The sequence below is a fragment of the Diabrotica undecimpunctata genome, chromosome 11 (genome assembly GCF_040954645.1).
Source record: "Diabrotica undecimpunctata isolate CICGRU chromosome 11, icDiaUnde3, whole genome shotgun sequence".
Classification (NCBI taxonomy): domain Eukaryota; kingdom Metazoa; phylum Arthropoda; class Insecta; order Coleoptera; family Chrysomelidae; genus Diabrotica; species Diabrotica undecimpunctata.
This window is the reverse complement of record NC_092813.1, coordinates 12,016,092-12,025,430: the sequence shown is the minus strand read 5'-3', so window position 1 is coordinate 12,025,430 and position 9,339 is coordinate 12,016,092.

Sequence of the window (9,339 nt, the reverse complement as noted above, 5' to 3'; positions counted from 1 at the left end):
CACTACAAAACAACGAACGAAATCAATTCAATATGTGTGCATGGGTTCACGTGCCGGGTTGCGTCTTTTCTTTTCAACGACTGGTGCTCTTCTCTCTTAAAGGGACGCATTCCACGAGCCCGATGGCGGTACTTATAGGGATCGTAGGAATACAGGGAGGACAAATGTATTGATTAATTTATACAACCATATTTGAATTTAAACACCAGTATTGATGTTAAAATTGTGTTTACTAGATAATAAGTGTTGACCAAAACTTGAAGTGATTGGTCTTTTCAAATGTTCTGAAATTCTAGTAGATAACTTTCAAATAGTTCTACCTACATAAGAGGCATCACAATAATTACACTTTAATTTATAAATACCACTTTTCTCAAGTGTGTTTATCCTATCTTTGGTGTTGATTAAAAGGGAACCTAAAGTGTTGTGTGACTTGAAGGAAATTTTGATGTTTTCAATTGTAGAAGTAAAAAGTTTAGATATTTTATTGGAAACGTTGCTAATATAAGTAAAGGAGAAATATCTGATGTTGTTTGAAGCATTAGGTTGAAGAAAACATTGTGATGAATATGCAAGCTTTTCTGCAATTTTGAGTTTAGCTCTATTTAGAAGCTTATAAATGATGTTGGAATCATAAACATTATTGAAAGCAATTTGCTTGAGAGTATTAAGTTCTAAATTAAAGTTATCATTAGAAAGTGGAAATTTGAGTAACCTATGAATATAACTATTGAAAGAAGCCATTTTATGTTGGGTTGGATGATTAGATGTTTCATGTATAACATGATCTATTTGGGTAGGTTTTCTGTAAATATTGTACTGTAGAGAATCTTTATTACGAGATATAGTCATATCCAAGAAGTTCAACCTATTGTCAGATTCCGGTTCCAATGTAAAAGAGATGTTAGGATGGAGGTTATTAAGAACATCCAAAATCTGTAAAGCGTCATCTTGGGTTCCCTGTATGAGAGCTATACAAATTTTTGTTCTAAGCTGTCTAAAAAAATATCAGCTAGAAAAGGTGATAATGGAGATCCCATTGCTAAACCTGTTGTTTATATATTTTTTGATTAAATTGGAAGAAGTCCTGATCAAGACAAAATTTAAGCATAGTTAAGATTGTATCTTTGTCTTTTGCTGGTATGTTGCAATTGTTTAGAAGGTTGTGTACTAAAGGTAATGTTTCATCTCTTGGTACAGAAATAAACAAATTGGAAACATCAAAAGAAACTAAATAAAAACTCTCTTCTATTTTAATGTTATTTAAATGTTCCATTAGATCTAAAGAACTTAGGTTTAAAATTAGTGATAGACTGAATTGTGTTATAAACAAACTTTGGCAATATAGAAACTGGAGTGTTACAAAAACTTACAACAGGCCTTATGGGACAATTGTGTTTATGGATTTTAGGAAGTCCATATAACCTAGGTGTTGTAGGAATCTATAACACCTAGTAGTTTAAAAAATATTCACATACATATTAAACTAGAGTTTGATGTTAGTATTGAGAATAAACTAAAAAATGTAATATGAACTACTTACCATGTCGGGATAATATCCAGAGTTTTTTCCTGGTGTTCCTCATTTTTTATATTCTAATCACTAATTTTAATTAATTTTATTGGTTGCGGTTTCCACAAATCACACAATATACTTTTTCGGGTAGGTATTTTCAAGTTAAAGTTGATTTCAAAGTCATCTACCCTAAAATGTATAATATATGTCAGAAGTGTCCATATTAAGTAGGTAGATAAAACGAAATTCTAGGACTGATAGAATGAAGAATATTTTCTGATACCATATAACAAAAGAAAACAATTTGTTTAATTCGTATATTGAGAACATTTCTGAATTAGAAATTGAAAGTCTTGACAAAAAAGATATGTTAAATTAAAAAAACAGAAAACTAACAAAATTTAAGAGATGTAGAACATAGGGAACACTAAACAAAAATAATAGATGAAAAAAGAAGAAGACTTACAGCGAAAAGAATGAACAAAAAGGGCCGGTAAACGAGATAATACAAAATGTATAATATGGACGCCAATTCAACGGAGCCAAGAGACAGAAAGAGAGAAGAGGATGGTGAGATGACATGGAGGGCAACATAAATGTCATGAAAACCAAACAATGGGAAGATTATGTGTATGGTGCAAAATACCAAAGTGGAAAAAAAACTGAATGATCATGGACATTATATAAAATAAAATTAAATGTTATTAAAAAATCATTTAAAGTAGCATAATACCGAAAGGAAATATCGCTGTCTCGGTGGAACATTGACGTAACTGAAAATTTATCGAAAATGAGTTTATGTCGTAGTTATATAGTTGTGCTTCGATAGGTCGAGTGTGTGCTTGCACCTACGGTGCTACATTGAGGCAATTGTATTTTATGTTATTGTTGCTCTAAGGTTTTTTCACAAACACGCGGAAACATTGACGTAACTGTATTCTGTGTCATTTTTCATCTAGATTTCTCCTTATTGTGAGGCAACATTGACATTACTGTATTTTATGTAAGTAAAATATACACCAAGATCCCCAAACACCAACACTTGGTAATGCTCTCTTAGTCAAGAAGGGAAAAAAGACAAAGGAATGTGGATAATTGGTTGAAAGAAAAGAGGAAAGACTAAAGAATTCTGGACATGAGTATACTTCTAGAACAGGAAAACCTGTAGCTGCTAAAAAAAAATTGGACCTGTGTGTACCGACAAATTCCGTTTGAAATGTCCAAATAGGGTATCTGAAAATCTGAGAGAGACACAATTTAAAGAGTATTGGGCATTAGGCTCCTTGCAAAGACAGCGAGATATTTTGGTTTCCTGTATTCAGCCACTTTAGTTGAGCTACCGACGTACTTTTACATCAAAAACCACTCCCAGAAATACAAATTGTGCATTTTTTATTAGAGGCAAGGGAAAACAAGAACGGTTATGTAAAACGTTTCCCATTAATACTTTTGAAATAACTGAAAGAGCTATTCGCTCTATAATTAAAGCAGTTTTAAGTGAAAAAACTACTACTATACCAGAAGATAAACGTGGGAAGCACGAGAGTCACAAGAAAATAAGTGACAAAATTTTGGATTCTGTTCGTAGCCATATAAATTCAATTTCACGATTTGAAAGTTACTGTCTTCGAAGTGATTCTTCGAGACAATACATAGACGGTGGTTTAATTATTTCAGAACTTTACAGGAACTATATAAAGGAACGAAAAGAAGCAAAGAAAGAAGAGTCAGCAACCTACGATTGTTATTATCGTATTTTCAACAGCGAATTTAATATAGACTTTTTTACCCCAAAGAAAGATCTTTGTGACCAATGCGAATTTTTTAAAAATGCCGGAGCAGAAGAAAAAGAAAATATGCAAACAACCATTGAAAGTCACTTAGAGGAAAAGGATCTAAGTCGTAAAGGAAAAACTAACGATAAACAGAAAACAAAAAAATTCTGATAACAATATACGTCTTGCTACTTATGATTTACAAGCAGTGTTACATGTACCAATAGTACAAAGACGAAGTATCCGAAACGGATATCACTTGTGAAATTGATAAAGCTAGCTGTTACTTTCGGAATGAAGCGATTGGGAATATAGGGGCAATAGAAATCGGATCTTGCGTTTATTACTATCTAAAAGAATTGTCAATAACCAGCCCAGGAGTTGATGTGATTTTTTATTCCGATAACTGTTGAGGCCAACAAAAACATAAATTTCTAATAGCCATGTACCTGTTTGCTGTCAATACTTTGGACATCAATTCTATTACTTACAAGTACCTTGTTCGCGGTCACACCCAAAATGAAGGTGATTCAGTCCACAGCATAATATAAAAAGCAGTGAAGAGGGCAACCAAATCAGGGCCCATATATATTCCCGAACAATACGTTGAATAAATTAGGAATGCTTAAAAAACAGGAGCTCCTTTAATCGTTAAAGAAATGGATTTCACGGAGTTTTACGATGTAAAAGCAGTGTACAATGAAATGAGACTAGATTTCACCAAAGACGAGGAAGGCCGTGACTTTAAAATAACTGAAGTAATGCTACTTCAAAGCTTAAAATGGAAAGATTACTTTCTGTATAAAAAAAGTTATAAACAATCAACGTGGACGAAAGTTGACGTTTGCCAAAAAAGAAGGGGTCGGAATTGTTTTTACATAAATGCCAGCTATGTAGGGGTTACTCTTCAAAAATTCTTTTAGGTGATAACAAACTAAAAGATTTGAAACAGTTACTTTCAAAACATATAATTCCTGGATTCAATTTTATTGTTAAGTTCCTTTTTATTAAAATTGTTTGCTTTTACAACAATTTTCGATTTGTTTAATAAACTTTTTTAATGACTTTTTGTGCTTATTTCGATTCCACCTTTCAAAACTAGCTAGGTAACCAAAAATTTTACAAAATGAGTATGTATGTGAAAATTGTATCTTTAAAACCTTAATTCTAAATTTTTCTTTCTAAAACTAAAGTCTAAATTCTTAATTTTTCAACCCTAAATTTGATCTCAAATTGCAATTACGTCATTGTTGCCTCAGTTATTTTGTGGAAACAATGACGTAATTGCAATTGGGGATCTAATTTAGGGATGAAAAATTAAGAATTCATTTCGAATGTGTAATAGAGTCCCAGTATATAACGGTGGCTAAGTATAACTGCAATACTAATCCAGTAACTTCATTAGGCTTCATTGCATGAGGTATTAAGTACAATAATTATATATTTTTGACTCTCCTGAGAAGTTACACTTTTGTAGTTATGTCATTGTTCCACCGGGACAGCGATATGTAAAAAATATAATTATAATACCAGATATACTAAGTCAAATGACATTTAAAATGCAAGAAAAAATTAAAAACCAGTAATTGTTCCTTCTAAAAATTTTGATTTTGGATTTTATCCAAAGATTAATCAGAAAAAAAAATAGTACTATTTACCTTATTCCTTCGTTACATTGTTAAACAGCTGTTATTTTTTAAGTCAAATAATTAGACTTCTCCGACATACACCTTGCTATATTTTCATAATAGAAAAATTTAATATTTGCAGCTATGGCCGAAGTGTTGGTTAACTAAGAGCGGTTCAATCTGTAAAAAAATATCAGTTTTTAACATCTCAACTTCTCACTAATTTCCTGATTAACAGTTATCAAAAAATTATTAGCAATTCTTACCTTATTCGAAACCCTTTTCTTGATTTTCTTGCTTCCGTTCACCAAAATATATATAATTACTTTTGATTCCAATTCCAATACCAAGATCAGGAGTGCTATCATAGCATGGCAAGATACATTATGGTATGGTTATATATGTTACAGTGATTACGAACATTCATTACTCCATTTTTCTGGGCGGCTATCAATTAACTTGCTTTTTAGTGTAACTGGGATATTATAGTTTTCCATTTTCTGCCAAAATGAGTAATCTTCTCTGGAGTTTGAAATTTGGTTATCCCTATTTACATTATTCGTAGCGTAGTATGTGATATTGTTTATAACAGGTTATTACAACTCGTGCCGTGGGTTTTAAAGTAAGCGTAGAAAGCTGTAAGTATAAAAATATAGTAGAAAGAAAATAGTGACCCGTCTGCCCTCGGAAACCTAATAGCCATTCGGGGTCTGAAAACCAAGGGTGGGCCATGAGAGGCCGATAGAAAAGAAAAAAGCATTTTATGAGGGTATGAGTATTTATACACATTGTGTTCCCTCTCATACATGGTGGTGTTGACTACAGGTTATACGGCTCGTCCAGCATGCCATAGCATGGAGATTAAAGTGCATGTTATCATATTGAAAACTATACATTCTAACTCCATGCCATGACTTTACTTTTATCAAACATTTTCCAAACTTGCCCTGTGAAAATTTAGTAAATATGTCATTAAATATTAAACTATTATATCTAGTAAAAAATACAATTATTTTAATTATCATATTACTCATAATTGTTTTTAACAATCCGAAACCAAAACATCGGAGAGAGAGATCTAGTGGTGGTCAAAGGAATTTGAAGAAAAAATGTGAATATCTATCATTTGTGAATATCTTTGTATTTTCGAATTATAAACTACACTTAAAATTTTCAAGTAGCATACACTTCAAATATTTCTATACCTTCTCTTTTACGTGTAAACGAAGCGTTGATTATATCTGCTCCCAACTTTTTGGGTTTTCGGAACAAATCCTTTATTTGGTTTTGACTACAACACAAAAGACCGACTAGGCATGAGAGTTATTTCTAAAGTTTCCTATGTATCTCGAAATTTTAAATAGCTTTCTGATTCTCATTTTTAATCAAAAGTTTCGTGAAAGTTATTTTGGCAGTCGTCATTTGATTTAGATTCTTTATCGGCAGGTTCATACTTAATTTATCCTGTGTAAATGGCCTTTTCTTGTTTTTCTTTATTTACCGACACTAGTAGGAAGTAGACACCTGTCATGCTTCAATTGAACGAAAACGTAAACATTTGAGTTGTTTGGAAATTATGATACCTTGGGACTGGAAACACTTCATAAGACAGTGCTCAAATAAATATCAGGTACATAACATAGAGGTTTCAGATATGTTGAATTTTGAGATTTTCTACGATAACACGTCTGTGTTATAAATGTCTTTAAATCCTCTATCTACCTATACGAGATATGAGAAAAATAAAATAAAAGTGAATTAAAAAAAAGCAAGAGACGAATATAATTTAACATCTTATTTAACCTAATTAAAATACAATATACTCTGGGAATGTAAACAAATCTAAGTGTTGTAAACAAATTGGATTTCAAGTAGAATGCCTGATAAGCTGTTCTCTAAAATCCAATACAACTGAATAGTTTAATAACTATATACACGGTGTTTCTAAAATAACTATATAAGTAAATATAAAAAAAAAACAGTATTTTACAGGTTTTATCAATTATTTATAATTTTATTTTTCTTTGTGATTTTTTGATAACAATTTCGAAATTTTAATTTTAATTCCTGTGAAGTAGGATGAAGGTGGAAGATTTAATTGGAAGAATTGGGTAAAGAATTTGATTTTCGTGAATATATCATGTGTTTGCTTTTACAGTTTCTGGCGTGACTTCGCCGTTTCCACTACTTTTCTCTATTCTTCTCTCTCTTTAATTGTCGTTTTTATATTTCTATCTCCATACTCCTTAAGTCTTCTTCCACTTATTGTCTCCAATTCTTTGTGCTTTTATTGCTCTAACTATGTTTCCTTGACCCATCCATTCTTGTATTTGGTTCTTCCATTGTCTTGCAACCTCTTCGATTTCCCTCTTTGGTCTCAGTATTTTTCTGATAATTTTCCTCTCAAAAACTTTCAATTGCTCTTCTTCTCTTGCTGTTAATGTGAATGTTTCTGCAGCATATACTACTATTGGTCTTATGGTCGTTTTATAGATTTTCATTTTTGTGTTTCGGCTTATCTTCTTATCTCTAAACATTTTTTTATTTCTATAAAACGCTGTACTTCCCGCTTGAATTCTTCAACTTCTTCGAAACTGTGTACATCTATTGTCAGTTCTGTCATTTGTATCTTCTTTTTCTTTCTCACGTTCATGTATTTTGTTTTATTTTCATTTATTTCCAATTCTCTCAGTTGGCTTCGTTTTCTATTTCTTGAGAGGCTTTCTTTAAAGCCCTTTTATCTGTTGCTACTAGGGTTATATCGTCGGCATATGCTATTATTTGTACTATAATTCTTGTTTATTATTTTGTGTGTGTCTTTGTGTTTATATCTCGTGCTACTTATGTCCACTTTTTATGGCCCTGATAAATTACATAGTCTTTCTCCATTATTGTTTATTGTGTCATGTATTGAGTTTCCACCTGCAACCACTCTGAAGCAATTTTCTTTGCCTATTTGGGCGTTGAAATCTCCTGTAGGAATCCAGAGATTTTCTCGACGTTTTCTTCTAGTGTTTCATAGAACTGCTGTTTTGTTATGTTTTGTTTTTTGTGGTTGTATACACATTTATTCTTTCACTTATGAGTTTAAATTCAATAACTTTATGTCTCATTTCTCTTATCACCATAAAAGCCGTTCCTCCATATCCGTTTTTCTTCGCACGCATACCATACTGTATAAGTTATCTTTTCGATTTTTTGTCCTCCTCATCTGGTTTCCTGAATTCCTGCAATATTTATCTTGTATTGTTTCAACTGTGTAGTTAGTTCCTCCATTTTCCTGTTTCCAGCAGCGTCCTCACGTTCCATGTTCCAATTGTTTTATCATTCTCTTTCCTTTTTTTGTATTTTTATTATTATTCTAAATATATCTTGACTTATTTTCCTCTTCGCTTGCATTGTATATTTCCTTTTCATCCATCTATTCTTCTTGTTCTAGTTTTTTGTAACATTTTCAATTTCTGTGAGTTCATTTTCTTTTGCATTACATTTCAGCACCTTATCATCTATTTCTAATTTCTGGGATCTAATTTTTACTTTTGTTCATTTTTTTCTTTCTTGTTTTGCTATATCTCTGATTTCTTTTTGTATCTTTGCTTCCGTGGACGTTAATGCTTCAATAATATATATTTCTCTACCCGTCTCTTGGGTATCTGAGTTTACCTTTTTTTTGCAGTATTTTCTGTTTGTCTTCCCAGCTCTTTGTTTCTATTATACATTTCTTGTATCCTATCTTAAACGCACTTTCAATTTCTATTTTCAGTTTAAGCTCTTTTTCCATCATTTTTTGTATGTCTTCTCTTAGTCTCTCTTCATCTTCTAGGTCTAGCTCAATTCCTGATATGATAATTCTCCATTATATATACAAATTTTTGTATACCATTGTACCTTGAGACTAAGTAGCCTATAGCTATTTTTTGACACTGTAGGTGCTCCTGGGCCTAAGATATGCCCACCAAAACGGTCAAAAATAGCCCCCTTTTTACCCTATATTTGAAGAGCCATATCTTTAAACTCAGTGAACCGATTTTAACTCACTAGGTCTCATTTTTTTTCATAATGTCAATTTTTTGATGAAACAATTTACAAAACCGCAAAAGATTTATTTTATAGGTCAAGAAGAGCGAAATGAAAACTTTGATGATTTTCAGGATTTCTTGTTGTTCAGATATGGCACGTCCTTGTTTATATTTTAACAAATTCCTCGTTCCTGTATTCAACTTTCGTTTTAGAACTTTTAGGCTTCTGTTTTGTTCTATGGTATCAGCTGTTTCTTTTGTGTTAAAGTGCCTTATGTCTATCCTAGCGGCTTATGAAATGGTTTTGTTTAAATTCCTAAGCTCTGCAATGTTCATTGTGTTCTTATCTTCCACACCCTTTTTTTTTCGTTGGGTCTCTTGCGTCTTGTCTCTTGTTTTTC